We start from the raw sequence: 14,258 nt of genomic DNA, 5'->3' as shown, positions 1-14,258 counted from the left end.
ATAGAACTCACAGAATAACATAGTGAATTTATTTGTAAATCCTACCAGCATTTTCATAAATATTATTATTTAAGTATTGAAAAACACAAGTGTTCAAGATATTAAAATATTTTGAACCTAGTGTTCTGCAGTCAAGTTCCCAATTTTGTTCCTTTACAAAAAATTGAGTTTAATTTTAACAACTAAAATTTATTAATAGTGTATCTCATTATCAGTCAATAAAAATCATAAAATCTTTGGCTACATGAACTATGAGAATTATAGTAGATAGGTTCCAGATGTAGTAGTAGACTGTTTGAATCATGGACAAGGCTGACAATGTGTACATTTAATTTTTAATACTTCCAAATAATATATCTTAAAATTAATTCTTGACAAAAAGTCTCAAAATATTAACTTTAATGTGCATTTTAGCTCTAATTTCGCATTCAGATGTTAACTGCTATAAAATTGTTTCTATTCTTCAAATATTATTAATTAATACTACCATTCATATTAATAATAACCGCTTTTTTATTAAAAATAAAGTTTCACATGGTTTCTTCTCCCCTAACTTCTCCCAGATCATTGTCACTTCTTCATTCATCAATACCATTTCATTTTTCTCTATTAAGAGAACAAACAGGTAAGCAATTAAAACAAAAAACAAAAACAATTAAAAAAATCCCCCCCAAATGAATATCTTAAAAAAAGAGAGAGAAAAAAGGAACTCAAACACCCCACACATACACACCCCAGGAAGACACACAAAATTGGAAACTCTTAGATATAAGCAAAAGACCTATAAGAAAATAATGCCACACAAATCAATATGAGGCAAAAGTTGTACAAAATTCCTTTAATTCCTTGATTTTTATGATACTGATTATGAAATGAAGATTTTCATTTCCATAGTCAAATTTTGATGGAGGTGGTTCTTGTATTTTATCTGTTGCTTTCATTGGTTAACTAATAAAGAAAACTGCCTTAGCCCATTTGATAGGCCAAACCTTAGGTGGGTGGAGTAAACAGACAGAATGCTGGGAGAAAGAAGCCAAGTCAGGAGTCGCCATGATTCTCCCACTCCAGACAGACGCAGGTTAAGATCTTTCCTGGTAAGCTGGCTCGTGGTACTACACAGAATATTAGAAATGGGTTAGATCAATATGTAAGAGCTAGCCAATAAGAGGCTGGAACTAATGGGCCAGGCAGTGTTTAAAAGAATACAGTTTCCGTGTAATTATTTCGGGGCATAAGCTAGCCATGCGGGCGGCCGGGTGCCGGGGATGCAGCCCCGCCGCTCCTATTTCAACAAAATTTCAAGAAGAATAGACTAAAAGTACAAGATTTTTAGAAGTAAGTTCTAATCTTTCTCCAAAACAGGTAATAGTAATATTTTGCTATATAACAGGAAAATACTTTATAATTATTCTAAAACTAGGTTAGTAATATAAATTTTCATAAACACACACTTTTGTGATTTGTACATCTGTAAGTTGCATAAATTTTTTACACACATTGTGTTATTAAAGTTTATAGAATTCCCTGGCAGAAATAATCTGATGCTCTTCATTAATTTATTAGGCATTTATTAGAATATATTGTTGGAAGCTGAGTTCATTTGATTCAGAAGATTATTATAGTTGATGTTTAACTTTCTCCCTAAAATTTTGTTTCTTAGTTTATAAAATATTTTTATTTATTAATATTTATAAATTACAACATATTCTCCCTTCTCTTCTTTTCTCCAAACCCTTCTATAAGCCTCTCTTTGCTACCTTTCAAAATTGTGGCCTCCTTTTCATTTTGATTCAGCCCTTTCAAAAATGTAGGCATTTCGAGTTTAATTGCTACTTTATTAGTGTTTTAAAGCCTTACTTGTAAAAATTTAATCACTCCTTATAGTTAGATATCTCCTTGGTTACATGTGGCAAATTAGTGGCTAACTTCATATATAACCCCTGTTAATTTAAATTTAAAAATAAATTATGTGTTTTAAAAAAATTTAAAGTTGGAATAAAGACATACATCTTACTTTATTGTTAAAGACAGGTTCTGATTATCAACTTTCATAATAGATGAAAGAGATTTATTAAAAATGATTTTGGAGTAGGAGCATTGTGATAGTATTGATGTGCCACTTAAAAGGGTAAATAAAGCTTGCTATAATCTCATCCTGAAAGACACTTATGCATGATAACACAACCAGCATATAGCCAACTACATCTTGAGAGTTTTCTGATCCCAGATCCTGAATTCATCACCACCTCTTTATATGCCCTGTTCAAAGGCAAGAAAAAGTAGAGATAAACTGAACATTAATTCTGTATTGCCAAATTTTGAATTTTGTATAAATGTGTGAATAAGTCAAGCAAACTGGTACATTTTCTGAATTTTCAATATTTGCTTCATAGTCAATTATTTTAAAAAGAAAATCTTCAATTAGAAAATGAGACTATGAACTAATTTGAAGTCTGTATACACACCCCAGACAGAATCAGTTCTTAGATTCATAATTAACCCTGGAAAATCACTGGTGCATAGTTCTTATAAGGTTTTAGATAACAATATCTCTTAACTTCTAAAGGATGATTAGTCATAAAGAAAAGTAAGGGTTGATGGGAGAAATTTGAGATTAGGTCTTAATAATGTCACTTCTAAGATTCGGGACTTAGTCCATAAAATTCTTAGTCTATGAAATGAAGGAGCTACAATGAACATTCTTTAAGTATCCTTCCTACACAAATTACTAACGCAGAAGTAAATCTATTTTCAATATCACAAATTTATGAACAATAGAAGATAATAAAATTGCTTACTTACACATGTACTACTCTTATTTTAAATATGTTGTTTTGATTTATAATAATCTCTGCTCCCTTATTAGGGAATAAGTCATATAATTTTAGATTATTATTTCTTTGTAACTTCTTACTTGAAGGCTTTAACACAAATAATGATATTTTACTAAGCTTATATTAGAAAATTAAAAATTTAATAAATATATGTCACATATCAAACTATCAAACCCATAATTATAGGACACTCTACAATTTAGAGAGAAAGCATTTGAGACACAAATATATTGTGTCTCAACCATTTTACTTCTTACTACTAAGCATTTCAAATTCAGCTGTTAAGCAATATTATTTGGGCAAATATTATTTCTTAAAGATACATTTTAATTTCATCTGAAGATAGTAATTATGAAAAGTTTATCATTCATGTATGCTCATTACCAACTCACCAGTTAGCAGCATCCTTTTATATACAAAATGTTTGAGAAAAATCTGAAACAGAATTATAAATGTTCTGTAAAAAGATTGTTTCCCATTTATGACAAAATTTTATTGACTGATAGGAAATTTGCTGATTATGCAATTTGAGTTTCTTTCTCCTTTATTATATGGGAAGGAAACTATAGTTATACTCATACTGAGAACTACTCTCAAGCAGTTCACATAGAACTTTTTATCATGTTCTCTGGGGAGGTGCTATGACTTCAAGTGTGTTTTATGTATTTAACAATTCCAGAAGTGGAGTCCAGGGAAATGTATGTGACAGGCAAGTGCTCTGATACAGAGAGGTGCCTTGGTGTCTTTTGTGTGCCAATACATTACTAGTCAGTGATGGAGAAAAATAGATAGTGAATATTGAAAATAATAGGCAGATCAGACCCAGTGTAACTCATTTATAGATGGATTTTTACTCTAATTGTTTAAAACAGATACACAAAAGATGCCTAACTCTACAAACAATATATATATATATTGCATACAAACATTAGTATATCCTCCATAACCTATTCTAATGTCACTTTACATGAAATAAGCTTACATGTCATGACCATTGGCTATATCTTAAATATTAATACTATTCTCCAAAATAAAGGAATTAAGCCATATAGAAAAATGCATGATTCTAGGATGAGTGTGTGTGTGTCATAGGTAGGTGAAGAGAGGTTTAAGACACTCCAAGCACTGGAAATGTGTTCACCAAAATAGATACAGAACAAAGAGCCTGATGGCATGATATAAAAATGCTCTAAATGACCAGATAGAACAATCAAAACTAATTATAGAATTTCATTAAAATCTAAAAAAATAAAGATATAGTTTATACTAATGAAGAAATAAATGAATAAATGAATAAAAGCTTTTAAAACTTTAGTTTGAAAAATTTACTGGAACAATGTGGGTCTCTGTCTCTATCTCCATCCATCAACAGATGAAGGTTCTAGGGTGATATGCCAGATATTCACTAGAATGGCTATAGGATCGGGCCATTTCAGGCTCTCTCTCCTCAGCTGCCCAAGGACCTAGTTGGGGCCATCTCTCTGGACCCCTGGGAACCCCTGTAGAGTCAAAGCTCTTGCCAACCCTAAAATGGCTCCCTTAATTAAGATATATACTTCCCTGCTCCCATATCCATCCTTCCATTATCCCAACCATCCCATTCCCTCAAGCTCTCCCCATCCTCCCCTTCTCACTTTTCTCTCCCCATCTCCCTTTTCCCCCATCCCACCCCATCCCCCAGTTCCCAATTTTTGCCCAGCAAGCTTGTCTACTTCCAGTATCCAGGAGGATGACTACATGTTTTTCTTTGGGTTCACCTTCTTATTTAGCTTCTCTAGGATCGCGAATTATAGGTTCAATGTCCTTTATTTATGGCTAAAACCCAATTATGACTGAATACATCCCATGTTCATCTTTTTGGGTCTGGGTTACCTCACTCAGGATAGTGTTTTCTATTTCCATCCATTTGCATGCAAAATTCAAGAAGTCATTGTTTTTTACTACTGAGTAGTACTCTAATATGTATACATTCCACACTTTCTTCATCCATTCTTCCATTGAAGGGCATCTAGGTTTGTTTCCAGGTTCTGGCTATTACAAATAATGCTACTATGAACATAGTTGAACAAATAATTTTGTAGTATGATAGGGCATCTCTTGGATATATTCCCAATCCTTTTTAAATTTATATTATTTTATTCTTTTAAAGAAAACAAACTCTCATTTCATTTTACATATCAATCCCTGTTCCCATTTCCTCCCCTCTTCCCGTTTTATTCACCTAATCCCTCCGCACCCCACCACCATCCAGTGCTCAGAGAGTGTAAGGCACATTGCTTTGGGGAAGTTGCAAGGCCCTCCTTACTATATCCAGGCTGAACAAGGAATCCATCCAAAGAGAATAGGTTCCCCAAAAGCCAGTACAAGCAGTAGGGATAATCACTGGCGCTGCTACCAGTTGCCCCTCAGTCTGCCCCAGCCATCCACCTGTCTCCCACATTCAGAGGGGCTGGTTTGGACCTATGTTGATTCCTTTCTTGTCCAGCTGGAATTGGTGAGCTCCCATTTGCTCAGGTTAACTGTTTCAGTGGGTGAACCCCATCATGGTCTTGAATTCATTGCACATATTCTCACTCCTTCCACCCTTCAACTGGATTTTGGGGGCTCAGCCCAGTGCTCCATTGTGGGTCTATGTCTCTGTTTCTATCAGTAGCTGAATGAAGGTTTTATGGTGACATTAAAGATAATTTTCAATCTGATTACAGGGTAAGGCCAATTCAGGCACCCTCTCCTCTATTGCTTAGGGTTTTAGCTAAGGGGTCATCCTTGTGGATTCCTCAAAATTTCTCTAGTGTGAGGTTTCTTGCTAGCCACATAATGACTTCTTCAATCAAAATATCTCTTTTCTTGCTTTCATCTCTGTCCTTCTCCATGTCGACTCTCTGTTCCCTCAAGTTCTCCTCCCTCCTTCCTTTTCCCTTTCTCTTCCCTTCTGACCTCCCTTCTCACACCACCCCCATGCTCCCAATTTTATCAGGCAATCTTTTCTATTTTACCATTCCAGGTGGATCTATGTATGTTGTTGTTTTTTTGTTTGTTTGCTTGCTTTTTTAGAGTTCACCTTGTTACTTAGCTTCTCTAGGATCATAAACTATAGGTTCATTATTTTTTTTTTTACAGCTGGTATCCACTTATGAGTGAGTACATACCATGGCATATGGGCTTCTAATGTTCCCCCCCCTTTGGCTTTAAAAAAATTTTTTTATTATATTTTTAATAAAAATTCCTGCTTCCTCCCTGCCTCCCATTTCCCTCCCCCTCCCCCACTCCTCTCCCCCTCCCTCTCCAGTCCAAAGAACCCTGCTTTACTGGGTAGACAGACTTTACTGGTTATCCAATGTACAATTGGTCTCAAATTAAAATAGATTTTGTAAAATTACTTTTTCATGTAACATCAAAATTTTCAAATATGTAATTAAAATTGAGAGCTTTACAGTTTTTCATAACTTTGATTTTCTATGTGTGTTTTTGAAGTCACAGCTATTTGCAACATTGTTTCTCATCTTGGATTTTCTATTCACTCTTGCACATCAACATTACCTATGGCATTAAATTCTTTTTGCATATTATTTTGCCCAAAGAAATCTTTATATCTAGTTGTAAGACATAGGATATATTCAAAGGCAAGGTAATGAAAATACAATTTAAAACATAGCATTCTGTTAATGTATGACTTGTTCAAATAATCAGTTTAAAATAGACAAAATCTTTATCAGTTTGTTTTGTTAGAAAAAGTTTTGTAGAAGGATAGGAGGATTAGAAGTTTGTAGTATAAGAATAAGCACCACATCACTCGGAAAAGCTGGAAGTGGTTGCACATGTTTGTGACCCCAGTACTAGGGTGTGATTTGTGCCTGTGGCAGAGACAGAACAGTCTTGATAAAATATGGCAACATCCAGGTTCTGTGCTAATTGCTGCTGGTATGTAGATTCTTAACAAGAAAAACCTCAAATAAAAAATATGGAATAAAAACATAAACTTTTTCAAGTACAGCAAATGCAGTTCTCAGCTGAAAACCTGCTGTTAGTCAAATAGACTTCCAGAACACTAACCTTTAAGAGAAATTCTTCATATGACAGGAAATAATGAATTCCTGTGAGACAAGTCTCAGATATGATACTGCAGAAATCTGAAAGCATACAGCTGTAAACGCTCTTTTAAAATAGGGCACAGCTGTTTCCTCACTGATTGACCAGGAGTGGATCCATTTGGATGTTTTGCAATTTTGCTACCTCTTATCTTGGAAACAAAAGTCATTTCTCTAGAGTGCCCAAAAAGCAACAAAGGTCATGTATTCTCTGAAATAATTTTAATTTGGGGGGAATGGATGAAGAGTTTCCTTGTGACGACACTTCTTCAACACAGGGCTATTTGACAGTAAGTTATCTAAGGAGTTTCTTAGCAAATGTATTCATATATTTCATAGAATATGAAAAGTTTCTTTTCTCTAAGGACAGTTTCACTGAAGGTGGTACTCATGTGAACACTGAACACTGACAATTATGGTCAAGATGATTCCCAACTGTTAAGGTATGTTTTTCAAATGTGTTTATGAGGTACTGTGAATTTTTTCGCATATGGGAATAATCGTCTCACAATGTTCATCAAATACAGTCACAGAGGTTTTCATTTTCATCCTAATTTTTAAAATTTAAAAGATAGATATTTTATCATTATCATTAGATATTGTGAAACTAACAGAAATAAAGCAGTGAATAAGACCCACCTATCTAATTTATGAAATATTATTTTGCCCTTTGACACTTCCTTTAATAATCAGAATAAATTGTGAGAATACAAATGTTTAGTCGGACCTCTCCCCCAAGATTAGTATTGCATTATTATTAAGTTCTTGATTATAAGAACAAACCCAGATAAATCACGGTGAGACCCATCTCTCTGGCTTCATAGAAAGTAATGATGGGGATGACTCTTCTTCAGTTCATTAACAGGGTCGAATGTCTCTTCATTATTTTGCCCACTCACTTAAGTTTATCTGTTATTTATACACAACTATACAAAAATAACTTGAAACTATATACTTCTTAACTTTGTGCATGTTTTTCTATTTTAACCAATTCTCACAATAAGTTATAATGCAGGTTTTACGATACAGATAAATAATGAAGCAGCTTCATGAGATGAGAGGTAGTGAATGTAGAATGAGAGGAGTGAAAGGAGGGAAAGCTGGCTTCCTGCTTCTTTCGATTCTTAAATGGTTATGTCTGGTCACTGCTGTGATAGTTCTTAGTGGGTTAGGAAAAAAAGGTAGAAAGGGAGAGGGGGGAAAGGGAGGGGAAGGGAGAAAATATATAGATCAATAAAAACAATATAAAAAATAGAATTCTAGAACCCCTCTTTATAATCATGTTAGAGAAAAGTGATCTTTAATTAGACCAAGATAAAATAACAAATTCAAGAATCCAGCAGTATGTATTTCTTAGTACTTGGAATGTAAGTATGTCATGAAACATCTAAATGTTCACTGTCAATATTGGTTAAATATAGTTTATACAGAGCTACTAAGTACTAGCCTCAGCACTCACACAGGCTTTAGAATTTTACAGCAAGTGAAAGCTGGCTTGGGAATGGGATCTGGGGTGTAGAACAAACTAACTGACTCAGCCACATTGGACCAGCATGATTTTTTATTCCTTGGGATAAGAAGAAAGAAAGGGAAACAAAAAGAAGAAGCACAAGGACATAGGCCTAAGGGTAAGGGGAGGGGATAAGGCATAAGGATTGAAAATAAAGGGGTGATCTCCACAAAGCTTTTAGATTATATAGGTGTACAGACAAGTTAACAATTCCCTAGTTGATGACAATACCATCAAGTATGCATTTTCGCAGACTTACAAGAAACTTTTGAATCTAGCAAGGAGACACCTTATGTCTCAGAGAGGACATGACTGTGAAGTTACCCTGTAACTGGAAATACAGCACAGGTAGCCATTCTAACCTGCAGGCAGGCTTGATTTGCATTAACTTCTTTTTTTTTTTTTTTTGGTTTTTCTAGAGAGGGTTTCTCTGTAGCTTTGGTGATTGCATTAACTTTTTGATTTGCATTAACAGAATCTCTTCTGAGGACACAGCTTTTGTTTCCAGCAGGGTGCCCAGGTGTGAGAATTTTTCTCTCTGAGGCTAATTTTTCAACTCAAGCCTTTACCTTGAATAAACAGTTAATTTCCTGAGCTATAATCCTGTTAATTTGAAACTAATTTCAAGGTTAATGCAGAATATTTGTAACTTGTTAAATCAGAGCAGAAGACCAGCAGATTACACCTTTCTGAGTCTGCTGTTAGAGCAGACATAATACCTCTATGAGGCTCCTAACTTGTCAATGACTGCTGTCAATAAAGAAAGTTTGTGGGAACTGTTTTTATGTAGATTTTTGCTATGAGAATAGACTTGACTGAATCCTTTTCAAGCCTTCTCAGGACTTCATGGTGTGTGCGGAGATATTTGGTTGCCCTACAGGAAAAGTCAGGTTTATACACTCCTGGGATACTACAGAAGGGAGAAATGCCATGATTCACAAGATTTTTACAGACTTGACAGTGACTTATTCAAAAGACAAGCATTGCTGTAGCTCTGCAAAAAATGGGTTACTCCAGGTGAAGTATACATATATACTTCCTGTGGATAGTCAAGTAGAAGTGTCAGCTGTACAGTTACTGTATAACACTTGTGGACACAAAACAGATGTCACTCAAGTCATATGAAATAAAGAAAACTGTTAGAAGCCCACAAATTATAAACCAATATTTGTATAAAATGATATTGTGGAGTTTAATGGTAAGACTTTTAATAGTAATATCTGTTAAAAATTTGCCAGACAAAATTAAGTAAAAAAAAAATCAATGTCATCATTTTTCTTATGATATCCAGCATAGAAGCACTAACTTTTTGGTTTTATATTATGTAACAATAAAACTCTTATACAATTATATGTTATATAATTATAAAAATAACTATATAAATTGCAGAAAATGATATTAATCACCAATTTTATTTACAAATAGGATTGAATAATAAAATACTTATAAGAAATTACTACTATGAGACAGTATGTTTTGTCATTTTATTTAATATTGGCCTTGAACTTATACATGGTCCTATCCATCATTTCATTATCTCAAAAACAGACAAATTACAGCAGCTACATAGAGTTTTAAAAGTATTCAAGGAAATGAGGAATGATGTGTAGTACATAGAATACTTTCTTTTTTTTATTCATAACTTTTTAAAATTCTTTTTTAATTAAAATTTCCACCTGCTCCCCGTTTCCCATTTCCCTCCCCCTCCTCCCACATATTGCTCCCTCCCCCCACTCCCCTCCCCCTAACCCCACTCCTCTTCTCCTCCCCCCACTCCCTTCCCCCTCCCTCTCAATACTGAAGAGCAGTACAAATTCCCTGCCCTGCAAGAAGACCAAGGTCCTCCCACTTCTATCTAGGTCCAGGAAGGTGAGCATCCAAACAGGCTAAGCTCCCACAAAGCCAGTTCATGTATTAGGATCGAAACCTAGTGCCATTGTCCTTGGCTTCTCATCAGCCTTCATTGTCCGCCATGTTCAGAAAGTCCAGTTTCAACCCATGCTTATTCAGTCCCAGTCCAGCTGGCCTTGGTGGGCTCCCAATAGATCAGTTCCACTGTCACAGTGGGTGGGTGCACCCCTCGTGGTCCTGACTTCCTTGCTCATGTCCTCCCTCCTTCTGCTCCTCATTTGGACCTTAAGAGCTCAGTCCGTTGCTCCAAATTGGGTCTCTGTCTCTATCTCGATCCATCGCCAGATGAAGGTTCTAAGGTGATATGTAAGATATTCATCAGTATAGGATAGGGTCATTTCAGGTTTCCTCTCCTCAGTTGCCCAAGGTACCAGCTGGGGGCATCTCCCTGGACACCTGTGAGCCCCTCTAGAGTCAAGTCTCTTGCCAACCCTAAGATGGCTCCCTTAGTTAGGATATATACTTCGCTGTTCCCGTATCCACCCTTCCTATATCCCAATCATCCCATTCCCCCAAGCTCCTCCCATAGAATACTTTCTTATAACTTTTACAAGGGATTCGTATATACTATCAAAGATTATGCATTATTTTGTAGTAACTCATTTATTCCTTTATTAAGTAGTTTTGGTTATTACCCTGACTTTCTTCATGCCCACTATTGAGTTGTTTTACTTTCTTATTAATATTCATTTTAAAAAGGTAAATAAAGTGAATATTTTTCCAGATCCTGGTAATTTCTTTGAAAAAGATAGAATCATAATTTATCTGTATTTGTTTTTTCTAAAGGAAAATATGATAATTAAATGATAATACCTGAACTTCCTTCACTGGATTTTATTTAGAAGTGAACTTAATTCTGTTTCCTCCAAGGCACTAAAATCAATTAATTATATTGGTGCCTGGGGTTTCTTATTATCCCAGCAACTTGTTAGTTTTCAAGTTATATTTTCAATTACCTTTTATGGTTCCTTATCTCATAAGATTAAAAACAAAACACTTTAGCTTTATATTGGTGACCATTACTTAGATCCCCCACATATTTTGAAACTCTCCATATCCATCATTATTTACAAAAGTTGTTTTTGTTTTGCTTTGTTTTTTATAATCTTTGCAGTCATCTTAATGCAGTTAACTGGGGGTCAATTTGAGTAACACAAAGAATAAAGTCCTGTAAAAGCAGCACATCAATATTCACAAAACTTTAAACCTGAGTAGAATTTAAATATTAATAATGGGAAAACAGAAGTTAAATGAAATTGATGATGCATTATTTTTTCTGACCAAAAAAAGTGATTAACTTTCCAATAAAACTGATGGAAAAGAGGAATGTGACCGAATTTGTTCTCCTTGGACTCATACAGAACCAAAACATGCAGAAAATTGTATTTGTTGGGTTTTTGATTATCTACATAGTCTCTGTGTTTGGAAATTTGCTCATTCTGTTCACCATCATATACCATCAATTGGTAAGGTCCCCTATGTGCTTCTTCCTTGCCTATCTTTCCTTTATTGATGCCTGCTATTCTGTCAATAACCCTAAACTGATTTTGATTCACTTCATGATAAAAAGACCATTCAATTTAATGGATGCATGACCCAAATCTTTGGAGAACATTTTTTTGCAGGTGCTGAAATCATCCTGCTTATTATGATGGCTTATGATCGCTACGTGGCCATCTGCAAGCCTCTGCACTATGCGACCATCATGAACCAAGCAGTATGTAACCTGCTAGTGGGGGTGTCATGGATGGGAGGGTTTCTTCATGGAATCATACAGATCCTGTTCATTATTGTTTTACCTTTCTGTGGCCCTAATGTCATAGATCATTTTATGTGTGATCTGAACCCTTTGCTTGAACTGGTCTGCACTGATACCCACATTCTGGGGCTCTTTGTTGTTGCCAACAGTGGGTTTATCTGTCTATTATTATTTCTCCTCCTTCTGGGCTCCTATGCAATTATTCTGTACTCATTAAGAAACCACAGTGCAGAAGGGAGACGCAAAGCTTTCTCCACTTGTATTTCCCACGTCACAGTGGCTGGCTTTTTCTCTGTACCTTGCATTTTTGAGTATTTGAGGCCTGCAACTACTTTACCTATTGATAAGGTAGTTGCTGTGTTCTACACAATGATAACTCCCATGTTAAACCTTTTAATCTATACCTTGAGAAACGCTCAAATGAAAGATGCTATTAGGGGATTGTTCAAGAGAAAAAATACACCCAGAAGTCAAATAAATATGTTTTGATTCAAATTTGAAAATGATTGAGCGTACATTTTAGATTGACGTAATATAGAACATTTAAATCATGAAGAATAAAAGAGCTGTAATTTATGGGGTAGCCTTGAAGGAAGCAGAAAAAATAATACCATAGAATGGAGAAACCAACCCATTCTAGGTTAAAGTTGCACTACTATTAAAACACACATTTGCTGTTTCTAATGCCTATTCAGCACTACTGAATTACTCTGTACAATCTATGCCTTTTGAAGTTGAGATTTGCGATTGACACCTTCCACCTAAACTCCATTAAAAATCTTTCATTAATATATCCTGGTTTTGTGATATCTTTCTTCTGTAAATTCTCACTAACATTTAAGTTTTATAACAGAAAAATTCATTTTTCATCTTCTTGGTCAAAACTGTCTTTCTCAAAGCTTTTGTCAAAATTAGGTCATCCAATCTCTGCTAGGTTGAATAGTAGGATTTACATGACAAATGGCACTAGAATTCCTATTTCATTGATCCTTGAACCGCTCCTTCCTCATCTTTACATGAAGGAGTTATCAACATTTGTAATTTACTCACTGTAGCCTCCTCTTTTATAGCCAAGTCACAAACATATACATAAACACAGACCTTATCACTACCTAAGCAATGACATTAAATGAATGCTTTTGTTCTAGTGAGTCTTCATTGTTAAAGCTGATTCCATATATTGGTTCCATTTTGTTCACACATATTACTAGATAAATTGAATAAATCATGAAGTTCTTTGAAATGTAGTACACCTGGGTAACAATGTACTCATAGACTATTGCTTGAAGTAGAGTATAGTTATTGTTTCAGAAAAAAAAATTAGGGTTGTGGGAATGATTTACATAAACTATTTTCTTTAAAATTATTGAATTAACTCTTTTTATTTTGAGATTGTAATTACATCATTTACTCTTTGACAAAATGTTGGAGGAGGGCCGCTTGTTTGTCCTAGTTGCTGTAATTGATTTCACATATGTGTGACCCCAGTATTAGAGTGTGATTTGATGCTGTGGCAAACACAGGAAAGACTTGATAAAATATGACAACATCCAGGTTTTGTGCTAAGTGCTGCTGGTATGTGGATTCTTAACAAGACAAACTCAAATAAAAAATATGGAATAAAAACATAAACTTTTCAACTACAGGAAATTCAGTTCTCAGCTGAAAAACTGGCAAGTGTGATGTGGGAGTGTCAAATATCAATCTGTTGATTTCATTGGTTAAGTAATAAAGAAACTGCTTGGCCCTCATAGGTTAAAACATAGGTGGGTGGAGTAAACAGAACAGAATGCTGGGAGGAAGAGGAAGTGAGCTCAGACTCGACAGCTCTGCTCTATGGAGCAGACGCCATGCTTCTGCTCTCCAGGGCAGAAGCGATACAGCCAGCTGCCAGGTCAAACATGCTGAATCTTTCCTGGTAAGACTGATGCTACACAGATTATTAGAGATGGGTTGATGGGGATATGAGAATTAGCCAGTAAGGGCTAGAGCTAATGGGCCAAGCAGTATTTAAAAGAATACAGTTTGCGTGTTGTTATTTTGGGGCATAAGCTAGCCAGGCAACCAGGAGCTGGGGCAGCAGGAACACAGCCCGCAGCTCCCTTCTACAGACATGAGCCGGGCTGTGGGAAGAGGCCCACAGCTCCTCACTACAC

At 35.2% G+C, this 14,258-nt stretch overlaps 1 pseudogene; it reads left to right on the top strand.

The window, feature by feature from the left end:
• Positions 1-11,656: 11,656 nt before the first annotated feature.
• LOC130863434 (olfactory receptor 4C46-like) lies at positions 11,657-12,591 on the top strand (annotated as a pseudogene).
• The last annotated feature ends 1,667 nt before the right edge of the window (positions 12,592-14,258 follow it).

The sequence above is a fragment of the Chionomys nivalis genome, chromosome 2 (genome assembly GCF_950005125.1).
Source record: "Chionomys nivalis chromosome 2, mChiNiv1.1, whole genome shotgun sequence".
NCBI lineage: Eukaryota > Metazoa > Chordata > Mammalia > Rodentia > Cricetidae > Chionomys > Chionomys nivalis.
The sequence above is the reverse complement of the archived record's forward strand: the minus strand, read 5'-3'. Positions and strand labels throughout refer to the sequence as shown.